The sequence below is a fragment of the Arachis hypogaea genome, chromosome 11 (assembly GCF_003086295.3).
Source record: "Arachis hypogaea cultivar Tifrunner chromosome 11, arahy.Tifrunner.gnm2.J5K5, whole genome shotgun sequence".
In the NCBI taxonomy this organism is placed as follows: Eukaryota; Viridiplantae; Streptophyta; class Magnoliopsida; order Fabales; family Fabaceae; genus Arachis; species Arachis hypogaea.
In genome coordinates, this window is record NC_092046.1 from 15954704 (window position 1) to 15979104 (window position 24401).

General features: G+C 34.0%; 1 long non-coding RNA gene and 1 other non-coding gene across 2 annotated transcripts; one reads left to right on the plus strand and one right to left on the minus strand.

The window, feature by feature from the left end:
• The first annotated feature begins 2226 nt into the window (after positions 1-2226).
• LOC112725471 (small nucleolar RNA R71) lies at positions 2227-2335 on the plus strand. The gene has a single exon (XR_003164577.1). It is a non-coding gene; the product is annotated as a small nucleolar RNA R71 (small nucleolar RNA).
• Positions 2336-12149: 9814 nt separating this feature from the next.
• Positions 12150-13999, minus strand: LOC112723801 (uncharacterized). The gene is made up of 4 exons (XR_003163173.3): positions 13893-13999; positions 13366-13504; positions 12851-13279; positions 12150-12717 (listed from the first exon to the last, which is right to left on the minus strand). It is a non-coding gene; the product is annotated as an uncharacterized lncRNA (long non-coding RNA).
• Between the last annotated feature and the right edge of the window lie 10402 nt (positions 14000-24401).

Consider the following 24401-nt stretch of genomic DNA (forward strand, 5'->3'; position numbering starts at 1 on the left):
AGAAGTGATCTGATCCAAGCCCGATTTGATTTCACCAAATCCCTCCAACTTGCCCCCAAAGCAACGTTCTTCTCTCCTCTGTCTTAGTCAAATCACAAAACTCAGAAAAGTGAGAAAGAGAAAGAGAAAGCTTCTTCCCTAAGGTGATCATCAAAGAAGCAAGAAAGAGAAAGTCCAAGCTTGAAACACAGAAGTCTAATCAGCAAATTCAAACCATATCAAGCTTAGGTTAAAGGTAACCTATTTCCTTTTACATGCAACACACTTTCTTCTCTTCATCTTCAACTCTCTGTCACTCCGTTTTGAGCTATATGGAAAAGAGGATTTATGTTCTTCTCTGCTGTAAATCCACGGTCTCAAACATGTCTTGGGGTCCAAGTTGGTTTTCAAGGTTTCAGATTCGGTTGACCATTGGAAGACTCTTGTGTTTGCTGCTTTATGACTTTCGGTCAAGATAGAGAAGTCAGAAGCAAAGTTTCTATTTTGAAGATTACTGGGAAAAAGGTGAACAGCTGGGTTGGTGAAGCTCAAGGCTCAAGAAGTTGACCTAGGAAGGAGAATCCAGCAACATGCAATGAGATAAAAGAAGACTTTCTGCTCATTCAGAAGCAAGGAGAGAAAACTAGAGCTGTGTGAGTAGTGTTCTGTAAAGAAGTTCCTCTACTTGGATAATGCTTTCTTTCAAAGAAGCATTCGGCCAATACTGAAGAACTGCATCTGAGGTTTGCAAATCTGGTTTTGCACTTAGCGAAGAGGCTATTGATGAAGTCAATCTCCTTCATGTTTTACAGATTGTGATATACTTTTCAATGTTTATCTTTCTGTAATTTCTTGTGAGAAAAGGCATTGTGAGAAAGCTCAAATAAAAGCCATAAGTGGAAAAAAGCTGAGTGAAACACTTGAGAGAAAAGTCTAGAGTTATTTCAGATTTCTTTAGGTTGATTAAGTGTCTTGTATCTTGTACTTGTTAGATATCCCTTTCTTAGTTGGGTTAGTACTAAGAGTGAAGAGTTAGGTATTAGCATAGCCAATGTCAAGTTAGGTTAGAACTTGAGTGTGAAATTGGTGTATGTAATACTTTTAACTATAGTGGAAATTTCTCCATAGTTGTGGAAAAGACTGGACGTAGGTTGCATTGCACAAGGCAACCGAACCAGGATACATGCTGGTGTTAGCTTTTCTCTTCTCTGTTGTGTTCTGTTTTCTGATAGTCATGAGAAAAAAATAAATTGTCTCATAAATTTCCGCTGCTGAGTACAAACAGTATCAGAATTGAAAGTTTGTTTTAAAGGGTCATAACAGTAACTCAAAGGAAGGCATAGATTCAACCCCCCCTTTTCTAAGCCTACCACAACCTTCAGTTTCGTTTAACTCTAAATGACCCATGAATAGTGTTGACTTAGGACTTAGGGATTGAGATTAATTATGCCTAGTTGACTTATCATCGATGTAGGGTTGACTAATTGGGATTAATCCACACACAATTACCATGTTTGTGATCCACAACTAGGATAGGAATCCTTAATTACCCACTTCTTTCCAAGAGTTCTTTTTAGCATTTAATTTCCCCTTTTCTTGCTCTTATTGCTTTCATTTAATTCCTTGCATGCTAAGTTACCTTCTTGCACTTTAATTTCTTGCCATCTACATTACTTTCTTTCTTTTGCATTCACAACCCCCAATTCCCACATAGCCAATAATTGTACATTTCATTGTAACTCCTAGGGAAGACGACCCGAGATTTCAAACTCCTGGTTATTTTGTATTGATTGTGACATCTTTGATTTAAACTTTGATTGTGAGAGTTCATTGTTGGTTTGGAACTATGCTTGCAACAAGATTCTATTTTTGTGAAATTCTAGATCAACGTTAATTCTCATATCACTTTTCCTTCAGAGGAAGCTTCTTGAGTGCTGCCAATTGTAACTTGCATTTCAGTCAAATGCTGAGAGATCATATTGACCCGTTAGGTCAAGATCTTGTTCTGAGCCAATATGGCATTCAGAGTGTCTACTTCAAGAACTCTTTTCTTCTGAGTTACCCCATTATTCACAGGATTTCTCTCAGAAGTGTGCATGAATTGGTTGTTTACAACTATCTTAATGAGTTCTCTTGCTTCTGTAGGTATTTTCTTCAAGTGGAGTGATTCACCTACAGAGTTGTCCAATGATATTTTGGACATCTCAGAGAGACCATCATAGAAGATGCCTAAGATAGACCATTCTGAGAGCATGTCAAAAGGACATCTCCTGATCAGTTGCTTGTATCTTTCCTAAGCTTCATAGAGGGATTCACCTTCTTTTTGTCTGAAGGTTTGAACTTCTACTCTGATTTTGCTCATCTTTTGAGGTGGAAAGAACTTGGCCAAGAAAGCATTGACCAATTTTTCCTAAGAGTCTAGGCTTTCTTTAGGTTGAGAGTCCAACCATATCCTAGCTCTGTCTCTAACCACAAAGGGAAAGAGTATAAGTCTGTAGACCTCAGGATCCACTCCATTGGTCTTAACAATGTCACAGATTTGCAAGAATTCAAATAAGAATTGATATGGATCTTCCAGTGGAAGTCCATGGAACTTGCAATTCTGTTGCATTAGAGAGATTAATTGAGGCTTAAGCTCAAAGTTGTTTGCTCTAATGGCAGGTATGGAAATACTTCTCCATAGAAATCAGAAGTTGGTATGGTGTATGCACCAAGAACCTTTCTTGCATCTCCTTCATTATTAGGCTCGGCTACCATGTTTTCAGCTTCTTGTTCGAAAATCTCTGTGAGGTTTTTTCCGGAGTGTTGTACTTTAGCTTGTGTAAACACCTCCTTAGAGTCTTCTCAGGTTCAATATCAAAATTAAAGAGATGTTCTTTATCTCTGTTCCTGTTCATAAACAAGAAAAGAGAGCAAAGAAAGATAGAAGACTGGGAGCTCTATGTTCAAGAACAGAGGACTCCCTATGAGATGTGAAGAAGAAAGAACAATGGAGATAGAGAGAAGAGAAGAAGATTTCAAATAAAAAGGAAGAAGATTTCAAAAATTAGAAGTAAAAAGAGAAAATATTTTTATTTTTATTTTATTTATTAATTAAATTCAAAAATTAAAGCTAATTAACTAAAAAATTTAAAAATTAAACAATGAATTTCAAAAAAGAAGAGAGAGAAATAGAGAAGATATTTTCGAAAATTAGAAGAGAGAAGAATTAGTTAGGAAGTTTTGAAAAAGAAGAAAGAGAAAACAAGTAACTAATTAAGAAAGATTTGAAAAACAAGATAAGATAGAAGATTAGAAAAGATTTGAAATTAAAATTTAAAATTAGAAAAGATAACATAGAAATTGAAAAGATTTGAAAAAGATTTGAAAAGGATAAGATTTTGAAATATGATTTTTGAAAAAGATTTGTTTTTGAAATTTGAAATAAGATAAGATAAGATTCTTTGAATTTTAAAGAAAGATAAAAAGAAAAGATAGTAATTTGAAAAAGATATGATTTTTGAAAAGATTTGAATTTGAAATTTAAAACTAAGATAAGATAAGATAATGATTTTGAAATTAAAATTTGAAAATTTTGTTGTAATTTTCGAAAATTAAAGTAAAAAGATAGAAAAGATATTTTTTTATTTTTTTGAATTAATGAAGAAAGAGAAAAATAATTAAATGACACTAAACTTAAAATTTTTAGATCTAAAGACACTAGAATTCAAAAATTTTAAAGAAAAACACCTAAAGATACCAAACTTAAAATTTTAAAGATCAAAACAAGAAGAAAAACAAGAACAACTTGAAGACTAGGAAGAACACCAAGAACAAACTCGAAAAATTCAAGGTAATTAAAGAACACACAATAGACACCAAACTTAAGATTTGATACTAGACTCAAACAAAAGACACTATTTTTGAAAATTTTTAGAAAAAGACTCAAGAAAGTTCGAACTCCAACAAGAACAAGAACAAAAGACTCAAACAAAAGATAAAGATTAATAAAGAAAAGAAAATAATTTTGAAATTTTTTTATTTTTTCGAAAAAGAGAACAAAAGACTCAAACAAAATTAAAAATAATACCTAATCTAAGCAACAAGATAATCTGTTAGTTTGTTCAAACTCGAACAATCCCCGACAACGTCGCCAAAAACTTGGTGCACGGATTCTCACACTCCGTACAACTGAACTAGCAAGTGCACTGGGTCGTCCAAGTAATACCTGAGGTGAGTCAGGGTCGATCCCACGAGGATTATCGGCTTGGATCAAACAGTGGTTATCTTGTAAATCTTAGTCAGACGGATAGAAAAGTTGTTTAGTTGTTTAAATGCATAAAAGTAAAATAAAGATAACGTTACTTAGTGGTTGTGAATCTAATGATAAGAAGATGGTTGAGGCCTCGGAGATGCTTTGTTCTTTTGGATCAATCCTTTCTTACTGTCTACTCCAACTATAAATGATTTCTTCTATAGTACGCTGTATGTGATCAACGCCGGTTTGAGCGGCCGCCAATCTTTCTCTAGGCTGAACACCAGGTTTAATGCGCATCCAGTCTGAATGAGGGTGAAGCTCCTGCAGTTCATTCCCTTGGTGATCCTACTTAAAACGCCACAGACAAGGTCGAATCTTCTGGATCAGAGAATGTTGTGCCTTGATTCTAGCCTTTACCACAAAGACCCTAATCTCCTCGTACCTCGATTAAACTGATGTCTCGAGAAGTCCCCAACGAAGTCGTGGATTAGCCGTCTAAGAGAGGTATCCTCAAGCTAGTGGTTCATTGATATCCGATGAAAGACGCTCGCTGAACCCATGTAGAATAGAGATAACTTTTGACGGTTCAACTCATTCATAAGGTTGAAGAACAAAGATACATCTTAGGAGAGAATCAAACACGAATTGAAATAGAACAGTAGTACTTTTATTAATCATAAAACTCAACAGAGCTCCTAACCTTAACCTAGGAGATTTAGGGGCTCATACTGTACATAATGGTGTTTGAAAATATGATATGCTAGAGAGTGATCAAGTGTCTAACAAAGGGTGATCTTCTCCTATAAATACTAACCTAATAACTAAGGATTACAGAAATATGATAGGCTTAGGCTTGTAGTGCAAAAATCCACTTCTGGGGCCCACTTGGTGAGTCTTTGGGCTGAGCTAAGGATGTCTCCACGTGCTAGGACTCCCTAGGGGCGTTGAACGCTGGTCACCTCTCTGTGGGCGTTGGACGCCAGGACTGGGGTAGATAGCTGGCGTTGAACGACTATTTTGGGCCTTCATCTCCAAAGACAAGTATAGACTATTATATATTGCTGAAAAGTCCTGGATGTTAGCTTTCCATAACCATTGAGAACGTTCCATTTGGATATCTATAGCTCTAGAAATGCTTGCTTGAATGCACGAAGTTCAGATCCTGACAGCATCTGCAGTGCTTTCTCTGCCTCTGAATCAGACTTTTGCTTCAGCTCCTCAATTTCAGCCAGAAAATACTTGAAATTACATAAAAACACACAAACTCAAAGTAGAATCCAAAAATGTGAATTTTGTACTAAAACTTATGAAAACTTGATAAAACTTAAATAAAACATAACAAAAACTATATGAAAATGATGCCATAAAGCGTATAAAATATCCGCTCATCAGTGAAGACACGGCTGGAGCCTCGCCAGCGACGCACCAGGTGATTTGATAGGAAGAGAGAGAGGGTCACAGGTGGAAACAGAGGCATGGGTGGGTGCAGCGACGCGGCTGGAGCCTCTTCGGTGACACACCAAATGATATGAAAGGGAAAAAAGGAGGCGCGAGTGAAGACAGATGCGCGGGTGAAGACAGAGGTGTGGGTGGGGCAGCGACGCGGCTAGAGCATCGCCAGTGACGCACCAAGTTGTTTGAGAGGATGAGGGGGAAGGAAAGTGTCTGGGTGATGCAGGGAAAGTGACTGGGTGAGCGAGGTGAGGAAATGACGAGGGAGGCACTGGAGTAGTCAAAAATTAGGTTTTCATATATATATATATATATATATATATATATATATAGGAGGACATTTACGTAATTTCATATAAACGGATATCCAAGGGGTGGGTACCTCTCCCCCCACCCCTCCCTGTTAATTAAACTGGGACCCGTACCCGCCTCCTGCGAGGGAAAAATATCCCCCAATTCTGTCCCTCGGCAGGTAAATTCCCACGGATACTCGCCCTGTTGGAGGAAATTGCCATCCCTTAGTCTATGGTAAGGTCTCTCACTTGCCAGTGGAGTTGGAACACAGAGCATATTGGGCAACAAAGTTCTCGAACTTTGATAGCAAGGCTCCAGGAGAAAAGAGATTGCTCCAACTGAATGAGCTTGATGAGTTTTAAAACTTTACTTATGAGAATGCCAAGCTCTACAAGGAAAAGACTAAGATGTGGCATGAAGAAGATAGCCACAAGAGCTTTTGAGCCAGGCCAGTAAGTGTTATTGTTCAATCCAAGGCTCAAGCTCTTTCCCGGGAAGCTGAAGTCCCAGTGGTCAGGACCTTTCATGGTAACCAGAGTGTCACCATATGGTCATGTGGAACTTCAGGAAGCAAATTTTGATAGAAGATTCACAGTTAATGGCCAAAGGTTGAAACATTATCTTGGAGGCAAGATTGATCGCCAAAGGTCCACTCATCTGCTGACTTAGCAGAACTAACCGTCAAGCTAGTGAGGGTAAAGAAGCGCTTGTTAGGAGGCAATCCAACTATAATATTCTTTGATTTCATGCTCAGTTTACTTTTCTCCTTTATATTTATCTTTTGATGATAACTCTGTAGTTTTCCTTTGTTTTATGTATATTTTGATCATGCAGAGTGATTAGAACAAGAACAGGTACAATCAGAAGGAATTTTGGCCACCCTGGAGGAGTTTGGTTAGAGTTGGGTGGCGCCAAACTTGACCAGTCCAAGTTTGGCGCCACATATGAAGCAAATTGGAGCTATTTTCCTTGGAGGGGTGGTTCCAAACTTGAAATTTCCAAGTTTGGCGCCAGGTGCTACGCAACATTTGAGAAGTTTCGTTGGAAGGGTGGCACCAAACTTAAATTGCTGGAGTTTGGCACCACCAATAAAGGAAAAAAGGCCAAATTCTATGCCAGGGTGGTGCCAAACTTGGCCCCCCTGGCGTTTAGCGCCACCTACCAACGTAAGGAGAAAAAAATGGCGTTTCAGCGCCAAACGCCGCATCACTGGTGTTTGGTGCCAGGAGGGTTGTCTTCAAGTGAAATGGGCACTGGGCATGCAGCGCCAAATGCCAACTTCCCCAAGTTTGGCAATAACTCCATTATTTTTACCCCTTCGTCAAAATCTTTGGGATTTTGCAAACGAATCTCAATGATTCGTTCCCCAACCCCCCGATAGTTGCATATTCCCCAAATCTCCTCCACAATCCCATCCAACCTTCTCTTTTTCCTTCCCTAAACTCCATCCACTCCCATCACAAACCCCTTTCCAACACCCCCACTCTTTGACCGAACTCCCCCCACCAATCCCATCCCTACACTATACCCCCAATCTCTATATAAAGCCCCTCCCCCTTAACCATACCCACACTACCCACACTTTTTCAAACCCCCTTTCCCACCCTAGTAGTGCAAGAAAAGAAACCCCATCCCCTCCTTCTCTCCCTGTAGTTTGAAGTACCCACCCCCTCCCTTCTCCTTATTTTCTTTATTTCTTATATATCTTATTTCATACACATTTTTTATTTATTTCTTATATATCTTCTCCTTCCCCTTTTTATTATTATTTTCTTTTCCTCTTCCTCCCATAGACCCTTCCACCATCCCTCTCATCATTCTCCCCTCTTTCTTCCTCCTAACTCCATTTTATTTTGCTCGACGATGAGCAAAGGTTCAAGTTTGCTGTTGTCGCTTTGCTTGTTTTCTGTTTAATTCTATGACACCGAAGGCCGCTAAGGCCTCAAGAAAGAAGAAAGGAAAGAAACCGGCCACCGGTTCTTATGATTCAAGGAGATTCCACTCTAAATTACATCAGTAGCATTTTTATGAGGTCATATCCAAGAGGACTGTGATTCCAGAAGTGAAAATTGTACTTCAACCGGACGAGTATCCAGAATTATAGTTTCAGATTCAGAGACGAGGTGGCAATTTTTGTGCTATCCACACATTGAGGTCGGAGAATTGATGGTTCAAGAATTTTATGGCAATCTTTGGATCACTTATAAGGATGTTGTCAAGGTCAATAAGAAGAACCACCAAAGCTTTGTGAGAGAAAGAATCCTTGAATTAAGTCCAAGGAGCATCCGACAAACACTCCATTTGCCATCCCCTGATCATATGGCAGAGTGCTACAGCAAAAGGGTGAATCGAGATCAGCAATTAGACCAAGTGTTCGCTGAGATATGCATTCCGGGGGCCCAGTAGAGAATAGGTTCGAAAGGGAGACCGTACCAACTTAAGAGCAGTGACCTTCATCCGGAGGCCTATCGTGCCTACTAGCAACCGGTCCGAATGTACTATAGACCGAGCTATTATGATTCACTGCATTATGATGAGAGAAGAGGTGGAGGTAGATGGCATCATTGCACAGTAAATTTATAGCATTGCCTCTAACTCCTCTTCACATGCTAGGCTGGGCTTCCCACATCTCATCTACCGCCTCTGTGAAACCGCTAGGGTGAATGTGGAAAATGATTTTCCTGTTCTAGTTGAAAGGCCTATCACCAAAAAGACTATGGAATATGTTAGGGAATACCAAAGGATTCACATAGGAGAGCAAGCCGAAGAAGAGCCTCAGTAAGACCAGCCTCCATCACCTCAAGGATACTATTTTCCGCCTCAGGAGTACTGGCAGCAGCTCACATCCTCTCTTGAGCAGATGAGGATGACACAGTATAGCCGCTGGGAGCAGCTAGGGGTGGCAAGCGGGGAAGTCCGCCCCGCCCCACCCCACCCCGCCAGAAGCCCACCCCGCCTAGTGAGGCGGTCCCAGAATCCCAGCCCGCCAAATATCCTCTTTTTTTTTTTACTTTAACTATTAAATAATATATATAAAGGAATAAAAAAATCTCTTCCATTTTTACTTTTAACTATTATAATTTCTAAAAGTATAAACAAATTATAATTTTTATATTCACAAATATTAAAGTCTTTGTAATTATAAATATCTAATAAACATAATTATAAACCAAGTTTTCATCCAAAACATAATTATAAATATTGTTTCCAAAGCAAAATAAACATAATCCAAAACATAATTATAATATTGTCTCTAAAACAAAATAAACATAATCTAAAACACTTAATTTTCATCTTCATTCTCTTGTAAGTTGGGTTGGGGGAAGTTGGATTTTGGCAAAAAAAATTGTAAAAATACCCCTTGCCAAAAAAAATACTAAGCCCGGGGGGAAGCCCGCCCCGTCCCGCCAAAACCCGCAGTGCGGGTTAGGCGGGCTTTTGCTATTTGGCGGTCCCAATTTTTTAGCCCAGCCCACCTTTTTTGGCGGGTTACGCGGGCCAAGCCGGCGGGTTTAGGCCTGCTGCCACCCCTAGGAGCAGCTTACTTCCTCCCTCGATCAGATGAGGGCAGTACAGGACAGTTAGAGCACTCTTCTCCATCAGTTGGCGGCGGAGCAAGATATTCAGCGCCATGAGCTTTTTCAGCTAAGGCATGACTTTGGACACTTGAGAGGACTATATGGACCGCAACCTAAAGAGAGAGAACCTCACCTGGAGGACTGAGGTAGTTTAGTTCCTTTTTCACTTCCTATTTCCTTCCGTTACTGTTATATTAAATTCCTGTTTTCTGTTGCTGTGCTTATTTTGTTGCATGATCTTTAGTATTTTCAATCTCAAGATTTTAGTTTAATTCAGTTGTTTATTTTTAATTTGAGAAGATGTCTCATGTATCGCTCACGGAGCTTGAATCTAAAAAGAAAAAGAAAAGAAGTGATGTATTACATGAGGAATTAAGTTTATATTTAAGAGTAGTCTTATTTACTTAAATGTAGTGGTATTATCTATGACTTTGAATGCATGATATGAACAATGCATATTTGAATTTGGATCAAAGGATGTTGATGCATGAGGAACAGAAATTTAGATAACTATTATGAATTCTTTTAATTAAACAAGAAATTGATCCTTGAAGCAAAAGAAACAGCAAAAAGAAAAAGAAAATAAAAGGCAAGGTCCAAGGCTCTGAGCATCAACTAGGAAGGTCAAGTATGATTTAAAGCTCAAAGAGTTATTTTCCTTGCCATATGCTTGTGGTGTGAATGTGTCAAGTAATCCTTGAGACAGAGCACTAAGAGTCGAGACCAAGTGCAAATACAGAGTATGCCAAAGGCTTTGAGCACTACTGTCTGGGAGCAACTAAAAGAGAAATTAGAACTCAAAGATTTCCCCAGTTAAGTGCTTGTGGTATTTTTGTGTCAAGTAAAGCTTGAGACAAAGCATTTAAAGTCACAGCTAGGCTTAAGGTGCAAAGCACCAGAGAAAAGAAAAGAAAAATGCTGTGTTCAAGGATTAATCCGAAGTAAAAAGGCAAGATAATTTATAATGTTATCCGGATTCTAATTCCGAATGACATTAACACTCCTAAGATTCAAAGGATAGTGATACGCCGAAACTATTCGGTGTTTCAGTATTATTAACCCCACTTTGAGACAAATAGGAGCTTAATTGAACACTCAACTCATGCAAATTCACATCTTAAGCTTATATTATTTTCGGTTGCTTGAGGACAAGCAATAATTCAAGTTTGGTGTTGTGATGCGTGAGCATCTTTCTTATCTTTTTCTACTGAATTTGCATTTGAATTTGTTAAGTTTAATCAAGATTTAAGAATTTTAAGCCACTATGAATGCTATTTTGAGTTGTGTGCAATTTGGTTTATTTCAGGTAGCATTCAAACGAATTTGACAGAGTTTAGAAGGAAGAAACAGAACCTGGACAACACAAGAAGGTGGCGCCAAACTTGACAACCTCCAAGTTTGGTGCCATAATCATCAAGGAAGGCTTCCATTCATGCTGGCATGGTGGCACCAAACTTGGGAATTCCAAGTTTGGTGCTAGGATCAATCATTGACATGTAACTCTCGCAGGTAGGGTGGCACCAAACTTGGCCCGGCCCAAGTTTGGTGCCAGCTTCAGATTCTTTGGTGGTCCCCACATCTCAAAGAGTCCAGCAACGTGATCTTCTAAGGATTTTGATTAAAACTTTATTTTGTTTACAATAAGAATATATATTATTTTGTTTTAGAAAATATATTTTACATTAATTAGGATTAGATAAAAAAGGAGAAGAGATCTTAGCCTAGGATTTATTCTTTTCTTCTTCCGCACTTTTCAGAATCGGACACTTTTTCTCTACTAGGGTTTACTTTCTCCATGAGCAACTAAACCTCCCCTATTAAGTTTAGGAGCTCTGTTTATTCTATGGATTAATACTATTGCCATTCTATTTTGATTAATGTATTTGTTCCAATTTCAAGGATTTGTTTTCCTTCTTCATCTTAGGGATTTGGGTATATCGAAAGAATAACCTTTGTTCTATTTGAGTTCTTGTTAAATCTTGGAAAAGTAATTTACTTGAACAACAGCTCAAAAACAATTCCTCCTAAACACTAATTATCTGGACTTAACGGGATACGTGACATATAATCCTCTTATATTTGCGTAATTAGGATTTTTGTGGTTAATAAACTAGAACTGGACTTAAACCTCTAATCAAAATTAAGTGACCAAGGAATTGGCGATTAACTAGGTTAGAGGAGAATAAATTACTAAGAAATAGGATTTAGTCAAATATAGTTTGCCATGAATTAAATCTTGTATGATTAAAATAGTTGGTAAGAAATAGAATTCCAAAAAATAAATAACTCTGAAACCTTAACTGTTTTCTCTCATAGTTTTCACACCAAGTTTACTGTTTGCCTTCCAATTCTCTGAATTTACTATTTAATGCAATTAAACTCTCAAAATATCATTTTCTGCTTGTTTGACTAAGTAAATCACTCAATCATTGTTTCTTGATCCATCAATCCTCGTGGGATCGAACCTCACTCACCTGAGGTATTACTTAGTACGACTCGGTGCACTTGTCGGTTCAGTTGTGGTATTCTAATTTCGCACCAATAATGTAGACAGATAATAATAACTTAGGTAGTTGCAATTTTGTTAAAGAAATGGTGCAAAAGATTAATAAAGTATAATCACATATATCTAATGTGTAGGACTTGTATTACGTAACTTATTTGGTACAATAACTAGTGTAATCATAGAAGAAGAGAACAGAAGATGGACCACACTAGGCTGGTAAGTTTTATAAATCATATTTTCTTAGTAATTTAGGCTGTAATGGCCATAAACAAGAGGAAACAAACCGCCTGTAACTAGTGAGATAGTTTTCTAAAATACTTAATGTAGTGTATCAGCAGCAATGTCGAAGTTAAATAATAGTGTAACCTACATATTGAGAGTCTTATAAAGTACGAAAAGGATGTATATATTCATTAGCTTCCAACTGCCAAGAAGGTTTGGACCATATGGATTGTCACCGGTCTGAGGATGACAACCTCGAACACTCCAACACATCCGAGCTTGAAGTTGCACAAGCGAGCAAAATCTGCCCACACTCCAGAAATTACCCCAAAGCTACTGTCTCTTCTACAACTGTATCTGGTGTAGCGTGTTGTAACCTCAATGTGGCCATGTGCAAGTTGGATTGAGTGCTTTTGACATGTGAAATGACTCAGGTGCGGCATGTTTGGCTGATTGCAGCACAAGAACAAATTAGTAACAGATAGATAGTAAAGCAAAAAGCACATATATGAGTATAAATTAGTGTAGGCATACAATGTAAAATTAGTATTAAAAAAAGAAGTTGTGGTTAGTTTGACTTACCAACAAGTGTGAGCACAATATGGAGCTAGTTAGATCCATTACAAAGAAGAGGCATTTGGTGTTGAATTTTACGACAATAGCTTTAGCCCTCTCAGATGAAGGATTGATGATACATTTGCTACCCTTGAACTTACCTCTAGTTTCAGAGGGTTGTCCTTCGAACTGGTGGGGCTGGTAGGTATTTTCGAGACTACCAAAATTAAAGATACAGATTTGGAAATCGGAGTTGCCTTTGTGATTAAAAAAGAGAATGGAGTCTTGAATGATTTGTTACATTCGGTAGAACTATGACAAACCTCACGTCAATGCGATGTTGCCATCTTCCTGTAGTATCCAGTAGTACTAAATATGGATACTCCTTCCATCAGGGACTACTAGGTTAATCTAGGGGTTCCAGTTCGGTAGCGCATCTAGAGTGATCAAAAGGGACTGTTCAACAACATACAACTATGGTTAAGACATTGAGCATTGTAGGAAAAACTAATTTTGTTGTGAAGTAGCTTAGCAGGTCATACCAAAGCAGTTTTGGAGGGGAATTACGGTTTGGGGTTATGGCTTGCCAGTTTGAAGGAGCTTAACTTGATTACTGGCTTTAAAAAACACAGATGATCTTATTGGTGGTGACTTTGAACACTTGTTGCTGGTTGCTTACCGCTAGAGGAAGACATGTGCACGTAATACAAATCAGCATGAGAATGGAATTCAAGATCTACTGAAAGCGTAAGAAAAATAAGGAAGGAAAACTCCCGTTTTATTTTTTCAAATAGTGCAATTTGGATTTACTAAAAGCATAAAAAAAATGAGGGAGAGATCCCATTTCATTTCTAAAACACTGCAATTAAGGTTTACTGAAAGTGTAAAAAAAGAAAGAATACAAACAAACATACAACTAAAAATGACTATTGTTGATTAAAAAAAACTAAGAATGAGCCATTATATGTCATATGGGGTTTTGTTTTTTCAATTCTCTATGAAATGGACATGGAGACGAGAAGAGCACAACGATTATGAGATATTAAGTGAGTAAAGCAGCATGGATTACCTGATCAATCGTAGGTGGTGCAGTTACAAAATGGCATCAAGGAGAGTCTAAAAGACTTTTTGGTGGGAGGCAAAGCATTGAAGTAGACTCTTTAGGTGATGAAGATTGTGGATAAAGACAGATAGTCAAAAAGGGGGGCAAGTGTATATAGATTCTCTCTCTTGTGTAGTCTATTCCACTTTGCGTTGTGGACTTGGGCCGAAATAGTTGGTTGTTGGTTTTTTTTATTTGATTTTCACGGGCTTCCTTTTATCGTAGAAAAAAGGCTTGAGCAGACAGCATGAAACCCATTATCTAGTCCAGATAGTCCTAAGAACAATGAAGTGTGTATGATAATTAAAATTTTCTATTAACAATAATTTAAATTAAAAGAAAAAGTAAAGTTGTGACTAATCTATATGAACAACTGTAATGGAGTAGGTAGATTAAACAACTTTTTTTTGTTCTTGTATTTCTCATTTTGTGAAATACTGAGAAAAAGCATTAGTTATAAACTCAAGATAATGTTGAAAGTGTTCCATAAATTCCCTCGGGTTGTACCCATTGTGTATAAACTTTCTTACCACAAAAGGCTATTTGTGAATCGGTCCCTCCTTTTAAAGTAAATTCAATTTGTTATTTGGTCCTTCTGAAGGGCTAAATTATACTTTCATCACTGAAGAAAGCTCCATGAAGTTTTAAACAAAAGATTCCTATCACGTTAAACCAACTCCGTACCAGAATTACCTAATCACCAAGATAAAAACTAAAGAAGTAAATGTTAGATTTTCTTTCTAATCTCTCTTTCTCTTATAGCTTTTTCATGTTTTTCTCATATAGTATATTAGCTTTTTCTTTGTATAGAAAGAAGGAGAAGAAGAAATCCTAAAAACCTAAGACATAAATCAAAAATGAGATTTTTTTAAAATAAATATTTTAAATATTTTATTTATCGATATAGGTAATTTGGACACAATTTATATTTTTGTATTCTATTATTTATTTCATTTATAGTGTAAACAAATTAATTATGAATATATCTCGTTTATACATTATATCTCATTTACACTGTAAACGAGTACAAATTTTAGACAAATAAAAAGGGTGCACCCGTAATATGTGGGAGTTAATGTACTCAATATATCTCTTTTACCGTTTATATTGTAAACGAGATATATGTATTTATAGGTATAAAAATTATATTTTATAGGTATAAAAATATAATTTTTCAAAATTATAAAAAAGTATTAATAATTTAATTTGAATCAATTTAAAAAGTAAAAATCGATATATTTTGTTACTATTTTGAATCTGGTCTAATTTGATCGCGAGTGATTTTTTGTAAGTGAATTGTATCTCTTCACTATTTTAAAACCAGTGATTTGAAACTAGCACATTATTTTCTTATAAACCAACACATTTGAATTAGTATTTAAAAAGAGTACATAAAAATTTTTAAATTAAATTATAAAGTAAATTAAATTGATTTAAATTAAAAAAAAAAGGAAGAAAAAAATGTTCAGGTTCCATGATAAGAAAGGAGTGTGATAATTGTAGCCACTCTTAAAAATTAAAAGATTTAGTGAGTGAAAAAAAATAAGGGGTAGGAAGTTATTAAATTGAATGAAGCGCGAGGTTGATGGGGTAAATAAAATAGAAAAAGAGTGGAGAGTAATAATCTTGTTTTAAAAGAATGAGAGTATGTAGAAACTACTTATTTTTTTAGTACTAATTGCTCAAATATATCCATCGTTTTAATCTCTTCCACAAATTTTTATATTTTTAAGTACTAATTGGATTAAACAAAATTCAAATTGAAAATGTTTTATAAAATTAAATTGTATTGAAACACATAATATAATCATTTTAAGATATTAGTAACTGTGTTAAGATATTAGTAACTACATGCTAAAAGTTTGAATTAATTTAAAAATAAAAAATAAATTGATATTATTTAAATCGTAAATTTTTTTAATAATAATTCACATATTTCCTTTACAGTGTAAACAAGATATTTTTTTCAAACTCTATATATCTGGTTGCAAATGAGATAAAGCTAAATAAAATTATGACTTATCTCGTTTACGCTGTACATAAGATAAATAATAGAGTAATTATTTAAATTAGTCCCCGAAGTTTTTAAGATCGAATACTTTAGTCTCCCAACTTTTTAAAAATGCAAAACAACTTCCTCAAGTTTAACTCCAGCAGACAAATCAATCGCTGGTCTTTTTCTGTCAATGACAAATGAAAAAAGCTGACATGGAGGCATGAACACAAACATATGGCACTTAGTTATCCACGTGTGCAATATGACAAATTAGTCCCTAGGCTTAGGACTTCAAAATTTTATAGTTCTTCCTCCATTTTCCTCCCGGTCACCATTCTCACTTCTGCGGCTCTTTCCCTTATCCAGCTATCTGTTCCGCCATTCTTCCTCTCCCTGAACTTGAAGTCGCGATTTCAGTTCTAGTTTACTGACCTGCAATCGCTGTCGCCTTCTCATCGTCTTCCTCTTCACATCGCGCTCGCCTCCAGACATACCTTCCAGTTCTAGATGTCGCTGCTGGGTTCACGTCATCTAGCCACCTGAATAGGAAGAACATAACAGAAAGATTTTTCGAATGTGGCTTCCCATCTTCCTCCTTTTCCAGCCATTACCATCAAAGCCTTCTTTCTCATGTAAGCCTAACTTCTCGTTCCTTTCCTTCCTTAAGTTTCTCAGAAAGATTTTCAATTGAATTTTTATTTCGTTTTCTTGGGAATAAAACACCATTCCCCCTTGAGAAAACACCTTTGACAGAGAAATAAAATGGACACAATCACAACACAAGAATTTAACGTGGAAACTCCAATTACCGGAGAAAAAACCACGGCCATTGTCAAATGACAACCAGAGAATATCACTATGTGAAAATTGTTACAACACATAGACTTCTTTCTCTCTAACACCGGCACCCCAGTACACCCACACTCTCTCAAAGCAAATATCTAACTACACCTCACAACACTCTCTATTCAAAGAGTACAGAGGAAAAGAAAAATCAGATACAAGCTTAAAGTGTTTCTGACTGGTGCAAAAACAAATGGAGAACTTAGCCTCATATTTATAGCCTAGGCCACCCACTCCATTTGCTATCCTAAGCAATGTGGGACTAATTCAACCAAATCCTAACAATCTCCACCTTGATTGAAATAGTCACACATCTTCAGCTTCCATTGTCAACACCGACAATTCTTTGCTGCCATTGTCTATACCGACAATCATAGTTCAGAGAACTATCATACTCCACCATGAAAGTATACTCACTTGGAATTAGACCACTCCAAGCATTTCACCTTGGTACAGATCGAAACCTTGCTGAAAATTCATGGTGCAACTTCCAAATTGGCTTTTCCTGGAAGTTCTTCAGCCATCGACCTAACTCCGCCACACACCTTGCATCTCAACGCCAACCAATGTCCGTGTGCAATTGTGGACCCGATTGTCACAACTCATCCTTATCCATGGCAGTGCGGTAATACCATGAGGATACTTCTTGTCTTCTAGAGAACATCATCTTCTCTCATAGAGAGAGCAACCAGAGATCTTCTCCTTCAACGCCTTGTGCAAACCTGATTGTATCAACACATCCTTGACTTGTATTTGCCACAAGCCAAAATTGATTCTTCCATCAAATTTCTCTATTTCAAGCTTCACAGCACTTGAATATCCTGACATTGTTGCAACCGTATACTGGAATAGTATAACTCAACCGTGCACTAGGAAGGGTCCCCAGGAAAGAGAGGTGGGTCACAATGGACACACTTAAATATCAAGTCTTTCCTTAGCCAGAACCTTTCCAAACTGCACTCTCACAGTGTCACACTGCCTTCCAGCAACAACAACAGCAACCAAAGATCAACCTCAAGCCACAGGACAAAATTCTTTTCTGATGTGGAAGGTCAGACTAGGCTGCAACTACAAAGCATACTAAGAATAAATCCCACCGAACCGAAGCTCTTGATACCACTTGTTGGGAATAAAACACCATTCCCCCTTGAGAAAACACCTTTGACAGAGGAATAAAATGGACACAATCACAATACAAGAATTTAACGTGAAAACTCCAATTACCGGAGAAAAAACCACGGCCGTTGTCAAATGACAACCAGAGAATATCACTATGTGAAAATTGTTACAACACATAGACTTCTTTCTCTTTAACACCGGCACCCCAGTACACCCACACTCTCTCAAAGCAAATATCTAACTACACCTCACAACACTCTCTATTCAAAGAGTACAGAGGAAAAGAAAAATCAGATACAAGCTTAAAGTGTTTCTGACTGGTGCAAAAACAAATGGAGAACTTAGCCTCATATTTATAGCCTAGGTCACCCACTCCATTTGCTATCCTAAGCAATGTGGGACTAATTCAACCAAATCCTAACACGTTTTTAGTTGTTGATCGGTGGTGATTGCTTGTTTTAAATTGGTTTTTTATTTCTCACGTTAATTGGTGGTGGTTGTTGTATTAGTACTTTGGTTCATTAGTTGTTTCTTTCATTCAAATGTCCTTGTGGTTTGAAAGAGCTTGAGTTTGATGGAAGAGAAGTTTGAATTTATGACAGTGAGATTGGTTTCAGAAGAAAATATTTGATTATTAGAAATGCAGAATCAATGAACGAAGGGTGTTATTATCTTTTTGAGAATGAAAAAAAAAAGCCTAATAATTTGAGATAGATTAAAAACGACATAGTTTTGAAACCTTAAGTTTAGGGACTAATTTATCCTATTTGTATATGCAAACAATTGAACTGTCTATGTGTGCTTATTCATGCCTCCATGTCAGCATTTTTGTTTGTCATTGATGGAGAAACAAAGACAAGAATTAATTTATCTGGCAAAGTTAAATTTGGGAGAATTTTGTATGTGTTTTAAAAATTGAAAGGCTAAAATATCCAATCTTAAAAATTTCGAGAACTAATTTAAGTAATTATTCTAAATAATATTACATAAATTAATAAATATTTCCTAAATTACATATATTGATAAATAATATAAAAAAAAAAAAATTAGCCCTCAAAAAATTAGCCCTCACTTAATAACTTAGAAAAAAGAGGAAGAATGACTCTCATGTGGAGTGTGCTTTAAATCCTGTGTCTCTTCTCAAATTTGTGCTGTTGTTTTTGCTGTTAAGTAACACTCCAACAGTTTCTTTTCGTAATTCAAATTCTGTTCCACAACTCTATCTTTTTCCATTGTTATGCCAGCAACAAAATCACCAATTCTAATATCATTGTTTCCGCTTGATTGGTGCCAAGTGTACTATCTTGATTTCCGATCCCCTTGTCTTTGCTAATGATTAGTGCTCTAATTCTATCATTTTCTTTTCTTTTTCACCAAGTTGGAACTAATATAATCTAAGCCATTATTTTGATCACATTATTGTTGCTTCGTCAGAATGAATTATCTAACAGCTCTTCTCATGAACTTAAGTCATACCTGTAACCTGTTACACTTAACACACACATTAAATCACAAAATAATTTGGGCTATATTCTTAATCCAACAATTATATTTGTCATCACAACAATTATTTCTATAAACTAAACTACATAAAAGCAAATTTGGAAAAAGAATAATGTGAATGGATATGATAAGATCTTATATGCCAAGATCTTAATAATTTTGGAGTTGACTTTGTTGTATCATATATTGTCTTTTTATACTGTTGCATGATTCTCAAAGTTTTGTAATACAAAAAATATCTGAATTCATAACATCTTTTGTTAAAAATTTTGTTACAAAATATACTTATTTTTAAAATATAACATCTTTTTTGTAACAAGAGATTTTTAATTTGTAATAAGGCTTATGTCAATAACTTTGTAACAATTTATTTTTAGTTTTATATATGATGTTGATTCTTGAACATCTAAGGTTTTCAACTTGAGTCTTTTAGCCTTAAAAGTGAAGAACTCAGTTTGACTCGTTATTGTATAAAAGAAATATTAGAGAATTAGTAAAATTTATTTATTTTTTATTAGTAATTAATTAATAATATTTAAAAATATAAATTAAAAATATATTGTTAGATTATTAAATAAAAGAAATTAGATCATTAACTAAAAATGCTAACAAAAAATAATAAAATCTGTTGGCCATTTAGCATTATTAGTTATATAATTCATTAAAGATCATGTCTATATAAATGAGTTATTAAAAGTTTCATATAGGTTTCATCATTATTTTTTTCTACTTCCTTCTTTAGAGATATGTGAATTTGTAATCATAAAAAAAAACATTTCATCGATATTTTTTGTTTCACTGTTATCATATTGGTAGAAGATTAGAAACCAATTTTTAATTAATAATCAACTAATATTTCTTTTTTTTTTTTTTTTTTTTGCTACTTATTACTTTATGCTCATTGTTAGTTAAAGAAGAGTTCACTCTCTATTAAAACCGGATTATATTATGAAAAATATTAGAATTAATTTTTTTTATCAATATTAATGAATATTTTGAATCAATATTTTATTTTTATATTATTAAAATTTATAATTAATTAAATATTGGTTAAAAATGATAAATTTTGTTGATTCTATTGTATTACTCTTTTATACTAACATTTCATGAGTAAAGACCTAGCTTGCGGTTTGTTTTCACAAAGTATAAGGTGTTTATTGTTTATAAAAAAAGGGATATTTCGATCTTCTAACTTTTTTATTTTAGGATAATGTGATTCTTCTGTCAAAATATTTATTAAATAATAATGGAAATTAATTTTGTAGAAGTTTTATTTGTAATTTGTGGGGAGTTTTAAATCTTCCACAAATATTTTTTCAATGATATAATCAACTATGATCACTATTATCACCATCTTCTTTATTCTCATCATTATCAATTTTACCTCTACTATTTATGTTGTATAACCATATTTTGTCACCATTGTTATTTCTTTTACTTTCATCGTCACCAATACAAATATCATCAATATTAATATTATCTTATTTCATTTATTGTTCGATGTTATTTTTTCTCTTTAAAAAGTCTTCGTGCTGCAATTACTTTTTTCTCCTGCGATATCATTTTCAGCAATGATCTTTCTCCACTTAACCATCGGTGAAGGAATTTTTTAAAAATAATTTATTAATAGTTTGTAAGTGTTTAAAACCCCCCAAATTACAAATAAAACTCCCACAAAATTAATTTTGTTACTATTTAACATATTTTTTAATAAAGGAGTCATATTGTCCTAAAATAAAAAGGTTGAGAACTGAAATGTCCCCTTTTTTTTACACAGACGTCTTGTCCTTCGTAAAAATGGACAAGGGTCGGATGGGATATTTACTCAACAGTTTTATACGTACATTTAATTACATATCATTATATTAATAAAAATAATTATTTGTCAATGAATTATAACTCAAATAGCATAGTCTCCTTATATTCATTTAAGAGGTTACGGATTCGAATATCTCTATCTTCGTTAAAAGAAAAATAAAATAAAATGAAAATAACTATTTTTTATCTTGACAATATAAATAGTTATTTAAAAAATTAATGCATTAAAATTAAACTCAGAAAAAAATTATAAATCTTTCACTAATAGAGTTCGACTAAATTAAAAGGAAGGCGTGCCTAATTTGTGAATAATACTCTATTCATTAGAAAGGCTACCAGTCATAACAATGTTCCAGTAGAACAGAAGCCTAAGGGCTAAGGCAATACAGATAATGAAAGATAAAATTGAGGATGTCCCTTGGTGAATGTGGAACTTTTTGGGCCTCTATGATTGTTAGATGTAGGACACCGCCTTAGCAAATTTTTATTCTTGTGGGGCTAATATTCAAGACGTTTTATATCAAAATCAAACCAACACAACTAGAAGGATATGATTAGAACGACAGAACGAATAAGACACTGCTCGAGTGTCATCAACGAATGCGTTAGTGCGTTGCAATCATGAAATAAAAAACAGCCAAACAGGACAACAAATTTTAAAGAAACGGCGACGGTGCGCTGCAACTTGGTCATTAAAGTTATATACCACGTCTGCAAAGTGATCTTGTTCATGTTGCCTTCGTTGTTATCCATTTCCTCCCGAGCACATAATATTGATTGGAAATTTGTCGTATATATTTTGAATTTAAATTCCATATAGAATTAATATAAAATAATTTTTTATATATATCAAATTAAAATTTAATTTTGATGTACTGTATAAAATAATTTTATATTTATATTTAATTATGTAATACTACATAATAAAAATAATTATCTCTTATACCGATTACTGACTGTGTGAATAGTCATTTAAAAAAATAAATATGATTATACGACTTAATAAAACGCTTTATACTATCAGTACATCAAAATTAAACTAATCTAATAATATAATTTATGAATTAAATAATTATATAAAACATTTTATATTATTAATATATTAAAATTAAGCTGATATATTCTAAGTGTACTTATTTTTATTCTTTATTATTTTTAATATCAAATTGACACCATTATTGACTCATCACCTTTAGGCTTTAATGCTCTAACCAATTACGGTTCAATCATATCATATATCTTACATAGTTCCAGCAAAATCTATCAAATGAACGTAGAGGCCCACACACAGATTTATCATACATTTGTTAGGTACATAATATTTATGTGATTTTATTTAATAATTTAATTTTTAAAATAAATAGTTTTATCATATAAAATAACATATAGTTATGTATAATCACACATAAATAATTTTACGACACTCTGTTTTTACAAACAAATTAATTATAAGATACAAAGTTAATCTTGTAGTTCAATGTAACTGTTTTTTGGTTTAGGAGAATTAGTTTGTAATATGATATAAGAATTTTTATAATTAAAATATAAAATAGGTTAAATTTTCTTATTTTTATTCTTCTTAATAAAAATAAATAATTTTAAGCACAAAATACAGAAGAATTTGTGTAGTCTATACCTTAAATTTAGAAAAAGAAAATGAACAAAAAACATGTCAACCAGCATAAAAGTAAAGTAATCACATACATATCTTAATTTATCTAGCAGACTAAAGTTTTGAAAAAGAATTATTTCATAATATTTGAATCAAATGAGTGTGCACCTAATTCAATATGATTTAGGAATTTATCACACAAAATTAAGATGTCATTATCGTAGATTATAATATGGAGGGAAAAAATCGATCAGAAGCAGCAACGTATGGAACATGTTGAAGTCTGCGCCAATTACGAAAAACTGGAAAAGATTGAGAAGAGAATGAGAAACGTCGTTTCGTTGACAAGCTGCAAACATGAAACAACTGGTTGTCGCATCTTGTCTTGCATTAGTCATTAGATAACGATAGAGATAGAAATAACATTTTAAAATTATTTGTTTAATTTAATAATATTTTAATTATTTTAGTAATAATTAATCATTTATAAAATAAAATAATTTTATGTTATTTTAAATTATTTTTTATTGTTTTCTAAATATTTTTGTATAATTAAGAGTAATATTAGGTGTAGAGTTAACTTTTAACCAAATTTTAACTAATAAGAGGCCCGAAATATAGAGAGTAATATTTTTAAAACTTTTGAAAATAAAAAAAGATTTTAATCTATTTAGATTATATATTCAAAAGTTCTAAGATTTAATTAAAATAGTTATATTATAATAAAAGAAAGGTTTAGCTAACAATTTGTTAAAAATAAAGATATCAGATTCTAAATATAGTGAGAAAAAAAAACAAAGAGATGGAGAGAAAAATAGATAATAAAATAAAATTACTTCAAAATTCTTAATATATATTAGTTGTTAAATTTTAATTCTTAAATCATCTAAATTCTCTCTGTCTTGTTTTTTCACTTTTTCACTCTCTCTCTTTCTTCTCAAATCCTCTTAATTCTCTTTGCAATTTTTTTTTCACTTTTTTCGTCTCTCATACCCTCCTCCGATCCATTTCTTTCTGAGTCTCTATCTCAATTGCATAGATAATCCTTCTCTCTCACTGTCTCACATTTTTGTTCTTTTGATTTCTACCGTGCTTCTTGTTCGAGCCTTTTTTTTCTTCTCTGCCCACTACATGTCATCGTCATCATTACAAAAGGGAAAAAATATTTTTTTTTTTTGTGACAATAATGTTACTGTCATAATTTATCTTTTGAAAATCATTTTTTGATAACAAATTAACAATCATACATTTGTCATTAATACTAAAGATTGTAATGACAATTTAAAATTGACACTATAAAAATAAAAGATTTTAAAAATAATAAAAACACTCAACCACTTATTTACAAACAAGTGATTAAGTATTTGTTATTCTCTTTGAAAATAACATATTATCTTTTTCGGATGTTTATCTCCATCCTCTTCTCTACTTTCATCTCCTTCTTTTTTTCTGTCCTTTCTATTACATCTTTATATATGTTACTTTATCTATTTTTTAATTTTTTTTATCTTCGTTATTCCATCTTTTTTATTATAGCTCAAATTTTTTTTGGTTTTCTTTTCAATCTTAATGAATATCTAAATTT